We start from the raw sequence: 23056 nt of genomic DNA on the forward strand, positions 1-23056 counted from the left end.
TTTTGCTTCCAAAGGTGAAAAGTCACCCTGTCTCTGTGTTGTTATATACATAGAAAAAAAACTGTATTGATATAAATAGAACCATATATCCCAAAAGAAACACAAATCCCCAAAATCAATTCCCTCTCCAAATCTGTATTCTACTGCAAACTACAAGGGTTTAACACACAGACACCTTCTAGTCACCTCCAAACTACTAAAAAGTTTTCTATTTCAGGCTTATGATATGGCAGGACTTAATCAGAAACACAGAATATAATACTTGAAGGCACAAAATCCACCACAAGGCAAACTACAGCACACAGATAAGATGACAGAACGTCTTGAGCAAACCACGGCCTTCCTTCCTCTGATGGTTATCACAACACAAGGAAAGACCTAAAGAAAGACACTCTGCTTGCTTTGCTTCATCTTGATTTCTCCCAGTCRCTCCCAAGGCCAGAAGCACACCCAGGGTCCTAACTAGGAAAGTTAGTATTACCTGAGGAGGAACAGGACTAGCTAGTCAAAACATTTATTGTCATGTCCCACAGAATAATATATGCCACATCAGCTGGCAGGTTCCAGAGTAGCTGGGATGACAGAAATCCATGGTCCAAAAACTGCACCTTTGTATCAACCTCTGCCAAAAACACCAGCAAGTGGCTGGTGAAGAAGCTTCACCTATTGAAAGAGGGGATCAAACCTCCAAATTTTCAATGATCTCCCGACCACCTGTCAGAGTCCTGAGGCTAGCAGTCCCCAAGCAGATTAATATCTGCTGTTTGCCAGAGATGTCCAACATCAACATGTAGCACACCACCGCTTTTGCTGAGTCATCTCACTGGAGTGTGGATTSCCACCAGCTGTGATGTGAGGTCCTGGAAGGATCTTAGCACCCTCCACTAAGCAATCACTTCTTGGTCAATATTAAACAGAAAACTATAATAGCTGGTGCTTTCTTGCTTAATATCAGAGTCTTTAATTTTTTTAGAAAAGACATTATAAGCTTCTCTCCTACTTATATTGCAACAAAAGGAGCACACACAAGTGAGGAAGTATGTGAGTGCTCCTATAATGTCATTGAAACCTTGGGGAGAAAAAAAAGAGGAAAGAGTAAGCAAAATACCAAAGATTTCATTAAGAGTTTTCAGTAGGTAATTTGATCCTTTAAAGCTTATCTTGATTGTTTATTTATGGTTCCGTTATAATCTTATTAATTATTTTGCTGCAACTRAAGTTTTTTATGGAAATAAGAGCTTAACTATTTTCAAATGTTTCCCCAAGACAAATTATGTAATGCCTTTGAATAAAACACAGACAACTAGACTTTGCTATGCTCATTAGCACATCTAGAATGAGTCTATATTATTTATGTATCTTATTATGAAGGAAGAGTTGTAGCTTTAATTTTCTTTTCAAAATAGTAGATCTTTGCAGAGCTAATGTTACTAATTGTGAAATTTTATCATCACCACCACATCTAACCCTGTACATTGGCTTCCCACCTGCTGCTGCTAACAKTTGCTCAAATTGTCTTCAAGTGAGGTTATTAACGTACATGCTAGTGCTCTTGTTCTGCTGCTGTGTCATAGGGCTCCCCTCTTAGCTGCTCTGAGGCACATTATTATAAAGTAAGTTATATTATCTGTAACACTACCCAAAACGCAATTTTAATTTTGTAACTTGAAAGACAGAATACCTGTATTTTTTTAATAAGGCTGTATGAACTGTCTATAATGCTTTCATTCCATTTGTGCACTGATTTTAACGAAGATACAGCATTTTGGTCCTGACAACTGTAAGGCAGTGGAGGATGGGAGAACGGGGTTTGATTTAATAGTAGACAAAAAAGAATGACCCAAAATGAACTGACAAACTTCAAATTCACTTATTTACTTTTTGCTAGTAAAATACAACCAGAAATATAGAGGACATAACAAATACAGACCTACATGAATGTAAATATTTTAAATTGATAGATTTCTTCGAAGTTCTAACTAAATGCTATTTTTAGAAATGAAGAACAAACATAATTTTTAGAGGCCATTAAAGCAAAAAGTAATAGAAAAACCAGCCAAAGGTTTCCCACTGCATCAGTCACAAAGTCAACACCACATGGAACAAAATATATAGGTGCTAAATATTTGCTGCCAGCAGCAATGAAATCAAACAAACTCCCTTAAAAATGAAATATTTAATGTATACTAGCTCTGCCATGGAAACCAGAGAACAATAAATATTACATTATTCCAAATAACTATCTCTTGGCAAGTAAACGCAGATGCTTTTTGAAAGTTTTATTATACTCTTCTTCCATTGGCTTCTATGGTTATTAAGTACAAGTAATGGTGAGTTTATCTCTGCATTCTTAAGGCTCTCTTTGACAACCAATCCTATAGACAGGGATGTGCAAATAATAAATTTATARAAGAATTACAAAACTCACTTTTTAAAGTATTTAAAATTTTTAAAGTTCTTCTTTAGATCCTTCTTGCATTCTTCTCTAGTTAAAATGCTACATATTTGGTACATACAAAGAATCAGCAATAAGCATAGCGGATCAGGAAAACTGTACAGACAACATTGCCTTTTGCAGAGGTGGACTTAAAGACCACAAGCATAAATTTGAAGTTTAAAGAAAGAAAAAAATCAGCTTGCAATAATTTATTAACTTCAGGTTTCCATGTATTCTAGAATGATATCTCATTTTATAATTGCTGAATGTATAAAACTGCATTATTCTGAAAAGTCAATTCAAGCACCATTATTTTAATACAATGAGTTGAGTTACCATTTCAGCAAGTACAGGCTGAATTGCTGTACTTGAAATATTTCAAGTTTTATCAAAGTCAGGGTGATGTGAGGAGGAGGTTTCACTTATCAAAAACAGTCAATGAGACACCTCCTCCTCTTCTTCAAATCTCTGCTTAAAAGAGTTGTTCCAAATGCTCTGAACAGCAACTTGGTCCTCAGAAGAAAATATTCAAAAGGCACAACCTACTGAATATCTTTTGTCCTTCAAACACCAGTAACACTTCAGAGTCAGGCAGCATGTGAAAACACAAAAAATTTCATTTACTCACCACTGTTCCAAATCCTGAGGTCTTAGTCAACCACTTCAGATGCCTGGCAACACCTAGAGAAATAATTGTTGTAAAATGTAAGAAAGGTACAGAGCCAAAAAAAATCAAAACAATATTCATGATTTGTATTGGTGGCTGGAATGGAAGAAGTGTTGCTTGTAAGAGATTATATGCACATGGGTAACTTTTGCTACCAGGCCACTTCTGCTTGGCCAGAAATGCAGCATTCTAGACATCACTGCAACCATGAAGGAGCTAAGAAAAACTCCAACTCCAGACTTCAGTACAGTAGGCCTCAATATCTTCAGGGATCTGTTTGGTGAAGTACCCTGGGATAGAGCTCTGGACGGGAGAAAGGCCCAAGAAAACTCACTAATATTCAAGAATCACMTCCTCCAAGCTCAGGGATKATGTGTCCCAACAACAAGGAAGTCAGGCAGAAAARCCAGGAAGTCTGCATGCATGAACCAGGAGCCCTTGGACAAAAGGGTGGAAGCATGGACAGGTAGACTACAGAGAGAATGCCTGAGAAGGCCAGGGATAAGGTTAGGAAAGCTAAAACCCCGACAGAATTAAACCTGGCCAGGGACATCCAGGACAATAAGAAAAGCTTCTCTGGTATGTCAGTTATAAAAACAAGACTAGGGAAAATGTGGACTCTCTCTGAAAGGAAATAGGAGATGGGGTTACCAGGGACATGTAGAAGGCTGAGGTTCTCTATGAACACTTTTTGCCTCAGTTTTCACCAGCAAAGGCTCCAGCTACACTGCCCAAATTGCAGAAGGCTGAGAAAGACACGGAACTACTGGAGAGGGTCCAGTGAAGGACTACAGAGATCTGCATAGGATCATAGAATATCCCGAGCTGGAAGTAACCACAAGTAGAGTCCAGGCTCTGCACAGAATAATCCCAGAGGCACTCCAAGTGCCTGAAAGCTTTGTTCAAATACTTCAGGAACTGTCAGGCTTGGTGCTGTGACCACTTTTCTGGGGAGCCTGTTCCAGTGCTCAGCCACCCTCTGAGTGAAGAACCTTATCCTGATATCCAGGAAACACAACCTCATGCCATTTCCTCATGTGCTATCATTGCTCAGCAGAGAAAAGCGATTAACACTTGGCTGTTTGAACTTGTGAATAAGTTGTAGACTGCAGGGTTATGATTAGGGGACTGGAGTATCTATCTTCTGAGGAAAGGCTGAAAGARAAACAGCCCATTGTAGGAGAAGATCAGGTTTACAACCATCCTCAGGAACTGACGGTGTCTCCCAAGGTTCAATATTCCTGTTTAACTTGTTCATCCATGACTTGCATGAAGGGAGAGATGCCTGCTCAGCAAATTCACTGTTGATAGMCAGTTCAGCCTCAARAAGAGATGACTGAGAGGGGACCTCATCGATGTCTATCAGTATCTGAAGGAAAATTGCCAAAAGGATGGACCAGGCTTTTCTTGGTGGTGGTGCCAAGCAAAGGGACAAGAGGTAATGGGCAGAAACTGATGCACAGTAGTTACATCTGCATATAAGGAAGAACTTCTTTACTGTCTGGGTGACCATGCACTGGAACAGATTGTCCAGAGAGATTGTGGAGTCTTCCTCACTGGAGATATTCAAGAATTGCCTGGACATAAGCTGCGCCATGTGCTCTGGGACCACCTTACTTGAGCAGAGAGGTTGGACCACAGGTTGGACCACAGGACAACCACCATGGTTGGTCCCTTCCAACATTACTCATTCTGTGATTCTGTGACCTTCCAGCAGCCTCCCAGTACTGAAAGGGCCTAAAAGAAAGCAAGAGAGTAGGCCTAAAAGACAGCAAGGGCATGTAGTGATAGAACAATGAGTAGTGGCTTTAGACTGAAAGAAGGCAGATTTAGACTAGATGTAAGGACAAAATTCACTGTGAGGGTGGTAAAGCACTGGAACAGGTTCCCCAGATAAGCTGTGGATGCYCATCCCTGAAGTTTCCAAGGTCAGCTGGGATGGGTTTTTGAGAAACGTGGCCTAGGAGAGGATTTCCCTGCCCATAACAGGGGGCAGGAAGCAGATTGAGACCCATTCCAACCCAAACCATTCTATCACTCTGTGACTTTGTGATTCTATGGAGCAGTAAGATATGAACTAAGCCTTCACAAAATCACATCTTTCTGTCTTCCTCTATTTTCCTAACAATTTTATTATAGCAAGATCTGAAAATACATTTTAGATTATTTGTATATTTTGTCACAATTTATAACAGCACACTAAGATCAGATATGACTTATGAAGAACTCCAAAACTTCCTAGACCACTGGGATAAAAACCTAAACTACACAGCATTTTCATCCCAATAAGCTTTAAAAATACACCTCTAAACTTCTGCAACTCCATTACATGGAATTAAGCAAGGACAAACACAAATTCCTGTACCTGAGATTGACTAATCCCTTGGACAGACTGGTCACTGTCTACCCAGGGCACACTTCCTGAAACAAAGCTGGGGATCTGGGCAGAAAGTGACATGAGCCAATTGTTAGGGAACCAGGGAGGCCAACAACATCCTGGAATATGTCTACAGACTAAGACCTCACTAATAAGCTGTTATTCACCTTCAGCCAGCACTTCAGGAATACACATCCTGAACAGACAATCCAGTTTTGAATCCCCACTACCAAAAAGTAATAAACTAAGTAAGGTTGGGTTGGTTCAGCAATGCTGGAACACAGAATTTCCCATTGTAATACCAAATCCTGCATTTTTATACATTCATCAGAACAAGACATACAAAGAACTTCCACTCACACAAAGTAATGCAGTGAGTCAGGTCCGTTTATTCTAACAAAAAGAGATAATTTGGCCTTGGTGAAGAAGGTTTAACAACAGAAAAGCTGGTGCAGAACCTCCAACAAAGTGTGCTGCAGAGGACAAAGGAAAGTGTACCAGGAGCACTTCAAAGTCAAGTACAGCTTAAAACGGCCTCTGAATTCCTGGCACACATAATAGTCCTTCAGGAAAAAAAAGAAAACGAGAATACCAAAAAAAAAAACCCCAAAAAAATTGACTGGACCAAGTAGCTGTGATTACTTCAACTTTTCTGTCTCAAAAACAGTTAATGTGGCAATGAAAATATAGCAATGTTAGCAGAGGCAGAGATTATTTTTAAGAACAAAAAAGGCCCAATTGTTTTCTTTAAACTCAAGTACCAAAAAATGCAGGATTAATTTTAAGCTCATGTAAACAAACCTAATTGCCTGAATAATCCATTAGGTGGTGCTTCTAAGGAAAACCTCCTCGTTTGAAGTCTGAGTTCTCTAAGAAAGAGTAGTAGAGGCAGCGTAAGGCAGGATCAGCCCACACAGGAAGCTGTAGAAAAGCCTGTCTCTCACAGAACCATCCACGTGCCAAAGGCACCGCAGTGTTCTTCCTCACATGCACACAAAAAGTAAAAAAAATAAAAATAAGGAACATTTTTAAAAAGAGGAAAGTATTAATTTTAAAAAGCCTCCTTTTTGCCACTACATTTGTGACAAAGCTAACAAGAAGAAGCTCCACACACCTTCCACTACCCCATCACCACACAGGCAGTGTGCACTTCCCTCATGCTGCACATGGCCAAACTCTCCCAAACAAATSTGAATGGGAAAAAAAAACATGTATGTGCCCATCCTTTCATTCAGGAGTTCTGAGCAATTCTGCAATAGCTCAGACTGTTTTCTAGGGCAATTGGCAAAAATACATAAAATCTCTTCCTTCCTTTCTACTAATCTAGCTATTGGTTGATGAACCCTACCCCTCCAAGAGAAGATGGAAGCAGAACATTCTTAATTTCTAGCTCCTTTCTCATTTGCAGAGGATAAACGTTTTAGTACAACTCAGGAGAAATCAAATAGCCTGGACACTGTTAAGAGAACACAATGGGTTTGATAACATTCCCAGTCACATACCCTGGCTTTGTACACAATGGGAAGTGGGCATACTTAGGCTCCCCAGCACAAATACAATAAAAAAAGAATACAGATATATCTGCTGTATCTTAAAACATCCTTTTCAAGCAGCTTTTTCTTCAGATATACTACTGTGTGATACTTCCATGTATTATATAACAGCAAGTACTGAAATCAAAGAAATATTTACTTACTTCAAGAAGGTTTGTATGACCAATTATGTCACTATGAATAGCAATAATGCATTCAATAGGTTCTTTGTCTTTTGCTATCAATGCAGAACAACATAAAATGAAATGGAAAAAAAAAAGAAAGTAGTATTTCATGGGCGTCATTAAGGCTAACTTCAGAAATAACAGCAAAACAAGAAAGGGAAAATATTTTCTTTAGAGATACATTTCTAGCAGGTTAAAAACAAACCCAACAAATAACATCGCTCTCTAAATGAATTACAATGCTAAATACAATAGAAAACTAACAGCTCAAGATACACAACAGATTTCTTCTCRGGCTCATTATTTTTTGTTTCATATAAACCTACAAAAGAAAAAAATTCCAGTTTTGCTTTTTGTATTATCTACCTAATTTGTTCAATCTAGAAGATCATGCTACATATCTATAAGTATGTAATTTAAACCAAATTTAAAAGCCATTTAGAGAAACTTAATTTGCAAGCTATTTCAATGAGAACGGAAGAAAAAAAAACTTATTTTTATACTATTTCATCCAAATGCACCTGCCCTGAAGTTTACACTTAATAAAAGCCAGATGTACTTCTAATACACTGATCCCTGCTCTTAATGCCAGTTTTCCCACTGCACCACCTTAACCAAGAAAGCAGCACAGCATAGTTTTATACATCATTAAAATGTTTAAACCAAATAATACACTTTTATAATCCTAGCAATTCTCACAGAAATAAGCAGAATAAATACAGAAGCATTATACGACTTGCACTGCAAATGAAAGATCCCTCTCAGCCTGTTACCTAATACAGTAACACCTGAGTGGTAAATGAATCAAATTACATCTCATAAACAAGCTAGTCATTACCAACTAAAGCAAAAATATGCAAATTTGGTTTTAGTTAAGTTATTCTCTAAAATTTGGTTTGGCTTCTAAGATTTGTTTTAGCTAAGCATAAATCTTTATTTGAATTTAGTAATATAGAACATCAGTTAAGAGCCCAGTGCCAGTCATTGAAATCACTGAGAGCTCTTACCTTTAGTATTATCCACAAGGATAAAAGGACATAAATTGTTTACTTTAAAGGCAGTGTAAAAGCACTTAACAACTTCACTTTACAACCTGCTTCTTGAGTCACATCTCTATGTCACAGGGATTACAAAGCAAAATGGCAAGTCGCCTTCCACAGCTGCACCATGAGTTACACCACAGCCTGCGCTTTAGGTCTCGCTCTGTACAACCCTGTGCCAACTCAAGGCAGCCGAAGCTCTGCAGCAGTGTCTCTGCTAAGCACGTCTGTAGTGCTCCATTTTGGCCATTAAGCTGCTTTGGGTGGCACAGAGCAGCACTGGACAAGAAGTGATTCAGAAAGCAGCTTCATCCTGGAGCCAGCGCCGCTCACCCGTCGCCTGCGCGCAGATATTGAGAGGAAGCRGTGCATGGGCAGCCCAGCGACCACCGGACACACCAGGTTCTGGGCAATGCCACAGCAGCTGGCTTGGAACAGCTCCATTGGTAACACAGCCCCAGCATGGGCTGATGGCACCAGGCTGGGTTGGAACAGCCTCATGGGCAGCCAGGTACGAGCATGGCAGCACTCAGAGGAGGCTGAGTCCCACGAGTGCCCTGCAGCCCTGACATGGGGTTTCCAAACACTCTAACCGTGGCATCTCCTCAGCAATGAGCTAGAATCACTTGGCAAGCTCAGGCTATTCTTCCTAAATGTCAGCTGCCTTAATAAATAACTATTTCTGATGAGTATTATTAGCATTTGAATTATTGCTCCCAGATTACCACACACTGGCCTGCAAAATCCTAAGTTTACAAACAAAGATGTCTTCTGGCAGAAGTGGAAGAGAATGTCTCCAAGGGAGACAACTCAATTACCATTTCCTGAAGATCTAGAGATGGCAACTGCAGAGTTTTGTTAAGTCACAAGCAATTAACAAATTCTTTTATTTAATCAGTACATCTTGAGCTTTCTGCTGAGAGCCGCAGAGCTATCCCATCATGGTATTCTGGAGAAAAAAGACTTCTATCTTACCCACCCACACATGCACTTTAAACCAGCAGCTGCAGGGTTTGTTTGATTTCCAAGCCCACACTTCCTTCTCAGCCCAAAGTTATAGCCAGAGTGCCATCATGGTGATCCAACTATTACAAATCAATAAAACAATCATTAGAATGTCCAAATTGCCTGAAAACATTCCTGCATTTTCCAGTAATGCTGCATTATGTCAGAATTAGGAATCTGTTTGTTTTGTGGTTTCATCCTAAATAAAATAAAAAAAGGCTTAAACATAATCCTTCTCTCCCTCCCAAATAAAAACTTGAATACTCGAACTTTCTTTACGTTTAAGACAAGATATCTAACAAAGCAACCAACCACAGAACTATTTAGACTTACTAAACCACTCACAAGCTAATAAGAGTCCTCAAAATAAAAATTCAAAATAAAAATTCTCTCTGGTGTCAGGTAAACAAAATTGTTTTACCCTATGCATTTATTCTACATTGAACTAACTTTCATGCCTTCTTCACAGTTTTCATCTACATTGAAGAAATAAAAAAATACACATAAACAGCAGTTTATCAAATTAAAACACCCAGAGGTACTACCTCTGGCCTTCTTCCACTGGAAAGCTGCTTTTTAACCCTGAAACACTTCAGCTGATTGATGCAATTATTTTGCTAAGTGACAAAATCTTGAGTTTAGGCCATTTAATTTGACCTCAAAGCAAACTTCCTCGGACCAACAGTTTATCAGGATATTATCCGCCTAACAGGCCTCTCATGTACTCCAGACCTTAATTAAAAGCTAAAAAGACTATGTAGAGCACATTAAATTGAATTCAGCTCTTCCACAGATCATGTCTCAGGATACATTTTCAGTCTTGTAAAAAAAAAAACCAACCCAAAATCCAAAACCCAACCTCAAGGTAAGAAAAACTAAATAAAGATGAGCAACATTTCAAGTGCCTTTGTTAGTAAAATCATGTTATAGAAATAAAAATCCTTACCCAAGTCATATCTGGCCAGTTTTCCCATTCTGGAGTTTCTCCACTCCACCTTGGAGTTTCTGCAGACCCCCGAAAGTCCTAAGCCATCTCCATCCAGCATGCTTTCCCAGCTGGAACTGACAAACCCACAAAGAGGCACTCCTCTGATGCTAACCCAAGGAAAAGGAAATGAGCTAGCCACTGCTTGATAAGAGTTAAAGAGCCTATTTTATTTGCAGATGAAAGATTTAACAAGCCCTGGGGATGGTGAATTGAAGAGCAACTAAAAAACACGTTAATTGTGGCGTTTGCATACCACGGTGATGCTTTCCCTTGCCTTTTTAATTTTTGTCATTTTAAGCTTTTGTTGAAGCAAATTTACTTAAACACTGCTATAGAAACAATCTTTTCAGAAATGTTCTGGCAACACAATAAAGAAAAAGTCCAGGTTTTGTTTTTCCTGAAGTCAGTAATGTCCTCTTTGAAAACTGTAACAGCATGCATTTTGTAAGAGATTCTAAATATCCTTTAAACTCCTCTAAATATTGTAAAAATTATTATTTAATATCCATTTATRAGTAAAACTGATATATAAATTCTTGAACATCTGAAAGCACAAGATGCTGCAACATCCTCTCAAGAAAAAGGAGAGGGATGAAAGTCTTCTATTTCTGTGTCAGAAGCTGATGACATGATGAAATTAATTCACAAAATTAATGAAACTCACAAAYTAACAAAACATAATATGGGGGACAACAGAAGGATAATAAGGGCAAAAACTCCCTTACAAATGCCTTCTCATCTGAAGATCTTCACATTATTTTTAAGTATATTAGCATACCTCCCAGTCACCTCTCAGAAAATAAAATGTATGAAATAGCTTGAATCTCTCTCAAACCTTCTATCAAAACCAAGACATGCATTCCAAAGCCATTTAAAACACTCTCAAAGTATTAATCATCAAAAATGCAGTTTCCCATCTGAGTTGTAGCAGCATCATACAGACCTACTGTCTGTATGCCTTGCTTTTGATTATTAAAGACAGAAGACAACTGCATTTATTAGGTCTTGATAATGCACACAGTGTCTACATTGACCACATCCACAAAGTCACATTTAAAGAATATTAAATACTTAGCCATTTGTGTCATTCTAGACAAAGATTAAAAAACAAGATCCGGGGGTATAAAGACGTTTATTTTGAATGTTATTATCTCTTCTTTTTTTCTTCTGCAAAGCGTATAAACAAAATAATATCCATGAAAGAAAGTTATTTTGAAAGAAAACACGAAAACCTAAGGTCAAGCAGACCTCCCCAAAAACAAAGAAGAGAAAGAAATTGGTCACTTCACAGGGCACAAGCAAAACAGCCCTAGGAAATCCATATGAAAGATTTGTTTAAAGAGTACATAAACTCTGCTGTAACCTTCACAGATCTCTCCAAAAGTCAAGCTAAGAGACAACATGTCTCTGGAACATAACAAACATCTCTGAAAGTTCCTTCTGTTCTCTCCATCTCTCAAAACACTGTATTTTGTTGTCTTAGCAGGAATTAACATTTTAATTGTCTTTGGCCATTTGCTTACTACCAGAATAAACATAAGGATGAACRTGCAAGGTGAGAAGTTAAGGAACAGCCAATAAAGCAGTTAGACAGAGAACTCTGTGGGAGGCAGGAAAATGCATCATTACTGATCTCCTCATGCCCCAGTTCAGCTTTTGGGGGCAACTCTGTTTTTTCAAACCAAAAACCAGGCACAGTTGAGTTCACAGCCTTTTTAACCTTACAATATAATATGATAAGGCTAAACTTCTAATGGGGTTTAAAAACTTTCAGGGAACTACTATAAACCTTGGAATATGACATAATCTTGTCTGCTTAATCAAGTTCATCAGATTTAAGAAGCAATAAATTTGTTAGATTATCTCTTCACACCCCCACTCTCTTTTTTATTTTGAAGATTCAGGAAGGCAAATTACTTCCAGGCTAGACAGGATCAAGTAACTGAAAATAATCACATGTGTGTAAAGCCACATATTTTAACAGGAGTTTCAATTCAACAGCAGCAGAAAATGCAGATTCCTATGAGTAGGTACTATTTTTCTAGACCTACACATACTTCAGGGAGGCCAATAACACTACGAACAAGTATCGATACCTCTTTTTCCATGAGTTTTCTTGTCAAGTAGGAAAAAAGTATTTCAAAGAAGAATCCAACAATTCCTTAGGTCTCTGTCCAGGTGACTGTCTAATGCACTGATCCATAATAACAATTCTGTAAAATTGAAGCTTTAAGTTCCAGAGCCCCCAAAAGTAATCCTTCCTCCCCCAAAACTAGCTTTCTGAAGCAGTTGTATGAGCTGTCTTTTTAAGTGATTTTTCCAATGAAGGCTGAGGTTTAGAACACAACATGAGTAGGTTTTCCAACATAATTGCTTTCTTATGGTTTTCCAGCAATTGAACACTGACTTGAAATCTCTTACAGGCAAAGCTGCCTCGTTTAAGTAACTGTTTTTGAAAGCACACAAATGATATGCAGCTACTCCTCAATATCCTTTACAGAATCAAAAGGGCTGTCAAATAAAAGAAAATTACCCATGCATACACAATCTTTCTTTCATATCCATCCACATAATATAGTCCAGCTCCATTTAGGTGGTCCCCTAAGGTTTTGGCTCTCTAGAAAGAGTTAAATATCTGAAACAGACCCTTGTCTTGTTCATATATTAGTAGTTTCCAAAGGACTGTTCATAGAATGAAGACTAAGAACAATGCAAATTCTCCACTCCATGCTCAACTAACAAAGCACCCAATCAGTTCCCACTGTGCTCCAGTTCATTTGGTATCCACATGTAAGTGATTAACAGTACATTGTTTGAAACTTTATTCCACATCTGCTCTTCTGTGGGACTTGGAAAACAGATGAAGTTTTCTGACAATTGTTTGCAGAGCAGATAATCACAAGCATGTGTAACAGTATCCCAAAGTGCAAAACACCATGAGCCTAAGAAGCATTTTTTGCTGAATGTTTTTGTTGCTCTTCTAAGTAAGATAAAAAAAAATAAGATGCTCTCAAATGGAAATGATTAATACATGCTTAAGAAGTCATCCTCTATAACTAAAAAGGCAAAGCAAAATCCAGATTTTCTTCCTAAAGGTCATCATTTCATATCCCAGTAGTTTACCCAGCAGCAAAAATTCATTTTAAGGCCTATCAGGTAATTTTCAAAAGTTATGCAGAAGTAGCAAAATCCCGTAGAACCACAACACACAAAAGATACTGTTTTATTATCATGGTGCTCTGTAGTAGTGAGAGAATGTTCCAAGCTATAGTAGTATGATAGTCAGCATCTTTTGAACAGATCACAGATTTAAATTATATGGATGCATTTTCTTTTGATCTCTAGAATGTGTGGATAAGTGCAGAAAGGAAGACTAGATACCAACCCTTCACTATATTTGCCAATACAAGTGCAGACAGCATCAAAGCATACTAGGAAACATAAGTTCAAGAAAACGCTTTTTCTATGCAAGATGCAGTTATATTGGGGAAATCTGCCACACTTTGCTCTGGATTCTAAATTCCACATTTGCTCAAGAAATAACAGAACAAATTACAGAAGAAATGATCCACTGATAGCCACTGTAACAAGTGCTTCTGTTGACGCAGTTAAGTCCTCAAGATGAAGAGCAGTGTAAACTATAAAAACATCAGTCAAAAATTGCTCTGTATTTTAGGCCATTGGCTAATTTAGTCTATTTTATTCATGATCTCATGATATCACCTTGGATCTTCATCTGACCTCCACATGTAAGAAGTGCAAGAATTACTTCTTTATCTACATTTTGAAGACGTGAGAAAAATTCACAGTAAAGACTCAGCGTAGATGACAGTTTCAAAAAAAAAAAAGTTAATTAATTCTGAGATTAAAGTAAATCACTAAGATTTGCTCAATTGGTTAGAATATGGTGCTAACACTGAAGTTGTGCACTTGATCCCCGTATGGGCCATTCAGTTAGAGCTGGACTTGATGATCCTTGTGGGTTCGTTGCAACTTAGAATATTCTGTGATTCTGTGAACTATTAGTTCAGTATATATGACAATGTCTCAAAGAAAGGCCAAAATTTCAGTTCAGTCACATCAAATTGATGACTCATTCAAAGAAACCAGATACTGCTGCCTAATGCTACAATGGTACCATGAACTTCAAAATACTTGATGTTTTCTTAAAATGGCACATGTCTAAGATACAGAATTCCCTTATATTGGAAGACRTGTTTTCAAACTTTTCTCTACAATTATTAAGATTAAAAATATGGATAAAAAGAGAAGCTAAAACAAAAAAAAATAAAACACAAAATCCAGAACAACCAAACAACACCATAACATTTTATTTCTAAAATAAGAAGCATTGTTATTTTTAGCTCTGTTACACATATATATGTGTACATACACACACACACACACACSCCCCACACCCCAGGACTGGTGACAGAATCCAGATTAAACCATGTGGCCAGTGCTTCACAGTGAAACRGATGAAGAACAAGAATGAGAAACAGAGAAACTCCCTAAAATGAAAACAGAAAAAAGGCACAGAAGAAATTGAGTTCAAATAACAGACCTCACATAATTTACAAAAAAAAAGAAACTATTCAGAGAAGGAAACAAAGGTCTGTCTTCTAAAGAAAAGGACAGTGATGGGTTCTAAACGTATTCTTTCTGCTCAACAAAATTGCTGACACTACTTAATTAGGACATCCATTTAAAATGCATACAATAACCAATTCCATAAATCAGAAGGCACAGAGAGGACACACAGTATATTATAATTATAAATTTTCATTTTCATTATGTAACTTAAAGAGTATCTGAGGGCCAAGATTTTTGTAATATTTTTATAATGCAGAGCATGTTATCAGACAGCGCTCTGCTTTCAAAGAAATGTTCCTAACAAATCTGAATTCAAGTCACTGCAACATTAAAAGGATAAGCAACATGGCTTGGCTAAAGATTAAAATATGACAAATATCCATATTTATGGAGAAAAAGTAGGCAGGTTATGCAGATATGATTACCATACCCATCAACAAACTGCAAACAATAATAATTTGGAGTTTTATTCAATGATTTTAAATTTCTTTATTTAAAAGAATCACTGAAGGCTCTCTGAGGCAAGCAGAGATCTGACAAATCACTAACTCTCTGCAGAGAGAATCAGGTGAACAAACAAAATTCCTTCACATGCGCCTCATGTCAGGACAGCACCAAAGCTAAGCTGCTGAGTTATACACCAGTCCCACACAAGTCCACTTATTTCAACTGCTGGGAAATGTCCCATGGAAGGGCCTTGACTCCCCTTCCATGCCTTGTGGGCACTGAAAGAGAGATACTTCTATTTTTTTAGCTTGAGTACCCTCTGACAACAGCATTTCCTAAAACACTACAGCATACATATAACATACACATGCATACCTAAAAAAAAAACAAACCAAAACAAAAAAACCCAAAAGAAGGTGTTACATCCCCATATTTATACACAAAAAATTACAAGTATATCAACTTTAAAGATTGCTATAGGGCTTTTCTCTGTTGTGACCAAAAAGCTAAATGCAATTCAATACACGCACGAGTCCCATGGGCATCTTCCACTTTGTCCTTCTGTAATTGTACTAAAAGCTTGTCTGAAGTCTCTCCCTCAGGCATCTGGAGTTGACACTTCTCCTATTTATCTAGCTAAAGAAAGGTCCCCTGCTTCTTCCCTGCCAATACCATGAAGAATTTAATGCATCAGCAGGGACTCAAAGCTTGAAACTCGATCCAATATTTTCACAAAACGATTCACAGACTTGCACTGAGTTTTTTGACTTAAGAGAAAAGGGTTTCCRTACAGCAATTTGGGGCTTGATGAAACGACTCATGTTTCCATCAGTGGGGGAGGGAGGAAGCATACCATAACATGCAGCCACCAAATTGATTTTAACATACTGAGACAGAAAAGAAATTCCTATTAAAGTCCCTTCATACCTTCTTAAAAAATCACAGCAGCTATCTRATGACTCCCATGAAGTAATAAGGGATAAACACAGAGCAGTAAAGAGCAAATTGAGGAAATAAAATAAAATGAGTACCAGGAAAAAAGAGCTTGTTTTTACTTTACAGGAGGGAAGGACTGTGATTTGGAACTTAATTTTCCTCCATATCAACACCTGGATAACAATGAAGAAAAATCAGTGGAGAATTTGTATCAAAGAAGCATTGATGTGCAAAGCCAGACTAATTCTCCTTTTCATAACCAAACAACAGGACAGATACTCAAGACAAAAAGGCATGCTATTCTATTACATACACTTGAGGAACTTATCATGAGCTCAATATCACTTTCATTTCTATTATAACAATAAGTAAACTGAGCAACAGAAAGGTTAGTTATTCTAAATTTCTTCTTTTTGAGAATGGACTTTGAGAAATTGCTTACTTGTGCAAAATGGCACAAGCAAGCAATTTCAGTTTCTTTGAGACTCAAAATGTCAAAACACATCAGCCAAATGTCCAAGTGTGTAAAACATGGGATCTGTTTATATTAAAAAGCCTTATCCCAGGCTTTCTGAAACAGATCACAAGTTTCCAGTAGGTTTTCTTCCAGTTATTTAAGGAAATATGAAAATGATAGTTCTCAAAGATGGGGCTCTTTTCAGTCACCAGAAATCACACAGGACTGCTGTTCACCTGTACAGTCTTAAATAATATTAAGTCTCAAAAAGTCTTAAACATCCCTTTAGTTGCCAGGGCACCCACTGTTAAGATCCTGAAAGCTGTTTTCATCTTCCAAATTATGAGCCAAGGTCAAAAACATATCTCAGGGAGTTGGGATTTATAAATCTCACTTTTTGATCCATAAGCAAGAAGCAGGTTGTTATAGAGACTTATCCAGAAGCAGCGCAGAAAGTAACTTCATCATATAATAAAATCCATGGTTTACACATAATGATGCCTTCGGAAAAATCACAGAATCACAAAGTACTTAAGAGATAGAAGGGACCTCTGCAGATCATATTGTCCAACCCCCTGCCAAAGTAGGGTCACCTAGAGCAGGTGACGCAGGAACACATGGGGTTTGAATACCTCCAGAGAGGGAGACTCCACAGCCTGCCTAGGCAGCCTGTTCTGTGCTCAGACAGCCTCAATGTAAAGAAGCTCTTCCTCATGTTGAGTGAAATTTCCTGCATTTTATTTTATTGCCATTGCCTTATCCAGTGTCTGCACACCACTGAAAAGAGTGGCACCATCCTCTTGTCACCTGTCTTTGAGGTATTTATGTCCATTCACGACATGCYGTCTCAGTCTTCTCTAGACTAAACAGGCCCAGCTTCTTGTAGGAGAGATGCTCCAGGCCCCTCAAGATCTTTGTGGTCTCTACTGGAGGATGAGGATTGAGGATGAACGTTAGAAACACAAGCAGGAATGCAGTCTTCACTGTGACTAACAAAAACTATGTGTCCTTACAAGCACAGGCAAGATAGTCTTCACAAACACTGAATACCCAGAAAGGATACCAATATGCTAGAACAAACACTGCCAAGTATCTGCGACTTAAGTAGTTTTGGATGAGATGACAGCATACATTGCTATTAAGCTTGGCTCTTAAATCTTTGTGCCTCATATAATGGCTTCCCACAGTCTCAATCAAAAGCATCTTGCTCCTGAAACAAGTGTTCTTTTAAAGACTAAAATCAAACATTGATTAACTAAATGCTACTTCATTTTCTCTAATCATCAACATTACTGTTCTTCTAAATAACATGTAATGTTTCTGTGGTCATATTACAATCAAGCTTCAAACATATTTATAATTGGTTTTAAAAGCCTAATCAGGGAAGGCTCTTCCTGGTCGCTTTGGATTCCTCAATCATTTATTTTGAAAACATTAATATTAGTGGACAGCTAAAGAACCTGTGATGCCATGGATGTAGTTTCTCCTATCCTTTAGTTAGGGGAGGTGTTTCACACTTTGGTAATATTAAGATGCATATCACATTTGGCTTGTGAAAATAGACTGCCTACAATTATCCGCTAGCAAGAATGAAATTCAGAGGCAGCTGCTACTATTGCTTACTGTACACATGGGTTGTGTAAATTATTGCTACTTAATGTAAAACATTAATACCTAGGAAAAGCATGAAGGACACACTTCCTTCATTGAAGTGCTTTCGGTAAGTAATGCGCTTACATTATCCCAAACAGTTTTTAAATTCAGTAGTTCTGTTGCCTTTTACAAAAGAAATAAATTCCCTTAATGCAGTGAAAACAAAATCTGTAAATTAAGAGTATTTTTCTGGTTCAACACAATGTTAATGGGGTTTCCATTTGTTTCCTGCTTGAATTTTAAAGAAGGGTTTTTCTAATGTTTCTGTTATTTCTGAGTATTACCCACAAAAAAGTTAAGGATTTCTGTTTGCCAGACTCTCAGCCAGGTGAGTGACAGCAACACTACTCATATAACTAAAACCATGAAAATCCATCTTGCTGGGACATCCTTATGTGCATGTAATTCATTTTATACATTAAACCTCACATCCTGTATTTTCATTCTCTTCTGAAATTCAGACACAAACTATGCTGCAGCCACCAAAACCAATCACAATCAGCTACCACAGTGATTTAGTGATTTCAAAAGTACACTTTGCCCTGGGAAACTAGGTTAGCGAAGTAAAACTGGTTTAAAAACAGTAAGCTAATGAATATCCTTTAATGGACACACATACCAGGTTAAATTTGTGATACTAAGTCAGCTTGCAGCAATTTCCTGTCTCACATCCCTCCCAATGCAAATAGAAAAAGCAAATGTTTAAATCAAGATGAGATCTACAGAGAGGTTTGCCACTGTGCAGTGTTTAAGGCCGTAAGAACTGTCTCTGGAAAAGAGACGAGATCTCGACTCTGCTCTCCCTCAGTGTAAATAATGAGATCAGGGCCAGCATCCCTTTCTCTGCCACACAAAGAGGGCTGAGTTCCCAGCTGTGCGCTGGCACAGCTTCAGCAGGACCAGAGAGAGTTGGCCACATGCTGATGACCAGCCAACTCCAGGCCCTCTGGCCAGGAGAGGAGGGACAATTTGAACCACCTAGAAGCAAGGACAGAAACACGCCTTCACAGCCAAGTCCCCTAATGATTTGTTTACCACACAGGTGGGGAGCAGAACAGCGCCTTAACACTCCAATAATTCTTTTGTTTGTTTGTTTGCTAAGAAATTGTGCAGCCATTTATTTTCAGGGAAGGTTTACAGTTCACACTTCCCTCCCAAGCCGGTAAAGTGTGAGATCATCCTGGGGAACAGGTTTCTTCCCCTCAACATCCTTGCCATGGATCACTTCCTCCTCAAGGAGATGCAGAGGCTGAAACACACCTATGTAATATCCCCGGCATTTTAACATCTTTGCTCTCTGAGGCAAGGGAAGAGACATGCAGACCTACATTTAAAAAAATTTACTTTAAAAAGAAAACAAACACATTCTATTTTCACAGAAATATTACAGACTATACAGACATGTTGCCTGTGTGTTTCCCCACACCTGAATGTACCTGGGGATCAGATCAAGAAATTAATGTATAGCTGAGATGCCTCATATGCAAGCACTGCTTGCTTTTTCAAAGCTTACACTCTGCTTGCAACCAGCTTCCTTCAGCTGTGTTTGGCCTCTCAGCTACAAAATCTCTGCTCCTTCCAACAGCTGTTCTCTCTCCACTCTGGCAACTCACCCTCCATGACCCATTCCACCACAGTTTTTAAAGGGCTGTACCAATGGCTCTTATCTTCATTCCCTTTCCTGTGGAAACTAAAATTTCTGGAAACTTTATGCCTCCAAACAGCAGCAAAGGAAGCTGGTTTTATCCAGTGTGCAATTCTTCCTTTGCTCTGCCTATAGGAACCTAGCAAGTCACTAATTTGCAGACAGATTGGCCAGCTCTTCCACCTCAGCCAGTCCCCTCACAGAATAAATATATAGAAAGAAGACATAAAAATAGTTACAAAAAGATACAAAAAGCTTACAAAACTGTAAGAGTTTTCTAACATAATCTTCAGATTGTACAAATTCCCCAACGCTATATAAATACTGATCAATTTTAAATCTTTACTTGATGCATTCAACAGCTTMATAGTTTCAAGACTACAATAAAGAGGGGGAGGATATGTGTTGCTCTTTTTACTTTCATTGCATAGTTTTAATCTCTGTTCAAATGTATGTTCAGAAAACAAAGGGCTTAGCTAAAGCATACATTTTCTAGAGAATTATTTTTAGCTTGCTTAACATTGAAGGAATTCACTACAAGCTCTCCACAGCATGGAGCAACATTCCCACCAGTCTCTCTGTTACAAATTAATGAAAAACTGACTGCTCATTCTCTGCCTGGAGGCATCTACCATGCACCATAAATTTCAGTCATGGGCACTGAGAGCAGATCAGGGTATAACCTTACCCAAACAGTCCAAAGGAAGCTCTCCACATTTATTGCAGCAAGATGATACCTTGAGCCTTCTACACAATTCGTTCTCCTGTACTCTCCTTCACTCATTACCAGATTTCTCCAAAAGCATCACATGTTCAGAAAAAAATTGACAGGTCTCTGATAATTTTTAAAGCACAGTACACAGGACAAATTATGCATTTTTAATAGCCAACTCCATTGCTGAAATATCATGTTGAGTTTGAAGGAAAGAAAAAACATCAAGTATTGGCAAAATTGCTTCAAAAAAACCTCAACAGTGATCTTTCCATTGAAGGCCCTGCTGTAAACAAAACCTATGAAGTATTTTAGCTGTGTACTTTGGAACAATGCCTAGAAACAAGGCTACAAAGATCCCCCACCTAAATCACTGCTCTTTGACTGTTTTTTACCAACAGCAAAGCAAGTACAATATTATAATAAGAAATCACTTGGCTACACAAAAAATAACCCAACCTCTAAAACAACAACAAAAATGTTATATATGCTAAGTAAATTTTTTAAAATGTTAAATCCTGCTTCTCCTACTAGAGAATGACTTAATTTTGAAACACAAAGAAAATTTAAATACTATACCTAATTCAATCTACTTGGTTTATAAGCCTTGTCAGTCAGAATTCTCTGTTTCTAAAGAAAAAGCACATTCTACAATTTAAAATTGAGGAGAGATAATGGATTGTAATACTCTATCTTAAATACAGTGTCAATTATTAGATAATAGTACAAGCTTTTTATTTAAAAAGAAAACAACCAACACCACATTTTAGGTCATCATTCATGGTCACTGGGCTAAAAAGCATCAGTGTACCTGCCAAAACTTATTAATTTTTACTTCTATAACTCAGAACAGCATTGACAAATATACAGAGGAAAGACCCATAAAACATTTTAGGAAAGACCCATAAAACATTTTCCCTAAGTTTAGTTTTTTCATAGTAGGTCACATATTTGTCCCACTTTTTGCTTGCCAGCCTCGCCTATTCTGCTCTCCAGCAGTGTTTCCCCAAAGCTCCTCAAGGTACACAGCTCCAGATTTACACATTATAAACCATCACAGAACCAGAACAAATCTGTAACTTCTAGCTAGAGTTGCAAACTACACAATACATGGCATCTTTCATGCAACCTAGCAAGGACAGATGAGTCTTCCATCCAAGCCTTCTCACCACTAAGGCTGCTAATACAATATATTAAGAAATCATATGAAGATGAAAACAAAGAGACCTAATTCACTGAGGTTTAGAGGAGTGAAATCTGGATTAATTTTAGTTAAAATTTATAGTGTTTGTCTGCTAATGGAAAACTTGCATCTGAAATAAACCCTTATACGGCRAAGAATTCCTCAGCTATGGAAAACTTAATTAAAGCAAGCAGATCCATGAGCTCTGCTACTAATGAAACTTACTGTTGTCAGATTTGTACTTCACAGTTGATCAGGCTTTGAGAAGTCTGCCTTTCTGTTGATGGCTAAACAAAAAGATTACATAGAGAAAGTAGCACCTACAGATCCCAGCCCAGAAACCCTGGACAATGCCCTGCATCAGGACTGCTCAAACTGCACTGGCAGGAAGGTCTCTGTGCTGTGCACACTTCTCACCCCACAACACAACAGAATTGTGTGGTTTCCTCCTAAGCCAGAGGACTGAAAAATTAAAGAGGCCTCAGACACTTTGTCACCACAGACGTTCTTGTTCCTCCTTAATTAATACATGTCATCTAACCCATAATTCATATAATCTTAGTTAACTAAAGAAATCTTCCCTAAGTTTTACCGATAACAAAGTAAAAAATTTCAATGCTTTGGCCACCAAGTAGATGGTGATGCTGTCACAGTGTTGCGAAATTGATTCTTCCACCAAAAAAGACTGTCAAACCTAAGACCAGAGTGACTGGAAGTCTTCAGAAAGAAATATCACCAAGCAGAAGAGTACAAGAGGTTGACAGAATGATGGATGCAAGGAAAAGTCAACAAGGATCCATTTTTCACAACAAATTCTAGTGGGTAGGTTAGTAAAATGATAGATTTGTGTAACAAATGAAGAAATGCTTTTTTTAGTCAAGGTAGACCTGAATTATAGAATCACTGCAGCAAGACACAGGACACACATAATGCACAAATGGACCCCCAAAAAAAACCAAATTCTTGAATGACAGACTCATTGCTGATTATTTAAAACACAAATGCTTGGCTTCAAGCTTTGGAGYTAAGGAAGTTCCTAAACCACTAATTAAGGGACCTAACCATGGGAAAGAATTACTACATATACTTCATGCATTTCTYACATTTTTCTCCCTAAGCATCTTTACTAGCTGCCTTTGGAAAGAGTATGAAACTAAATGGACACTTGGCCTGACTGGAACATGCCTATTTGTCTGTTC

At 38.0% G+C, this 23056-nt stretch overlaps 1 protein-coding gene across 3 annotated transcripts in view; it reads right to left on the reverse strand.

Annotated features, from left to right (window-relative positions):
* Nucleotides 1-23056, reverse strand: part of LHFPL2 (LHFPL tetraspan subfamily member 2) — a 112355-nt gene that overhangs the window by 54652 nt on the left and 34647 nt on the right. For 2 of the 3 annotated variants that reach the window (XM_057363852.1, XM_057363853.1), the window contains exon 2: nucleotides 3066-3118. The exons of the other annotated variant lie outside the window; for it this stretch is intronic. The gene's annotated coding sequence lies outside the window, so the exon portion shown is untranslated. The remainder of the gene's footprint in view (nucleotides 1-3065; nucleotides 3119-23056) is intronic. 3 annotated transcript variants of the gene reach the window in all.

Source organism: Malurus melanocephalus, unplaced genomic scaffold (assembly GCF_030028575.1).
Source record: "Malurus melanocephalus ecotype Western Australia unplaced genomic scaffold, MMel_1.1 scaffold_31, whole genome shotgun sequence".
Classification (NCBI taxonomy): domain Eukaryota; kingdom Metazoa; phylum Chordata; class Aves; order Passeriformes; family Maluridae; genus Malurus; species Malurus melanocephalus.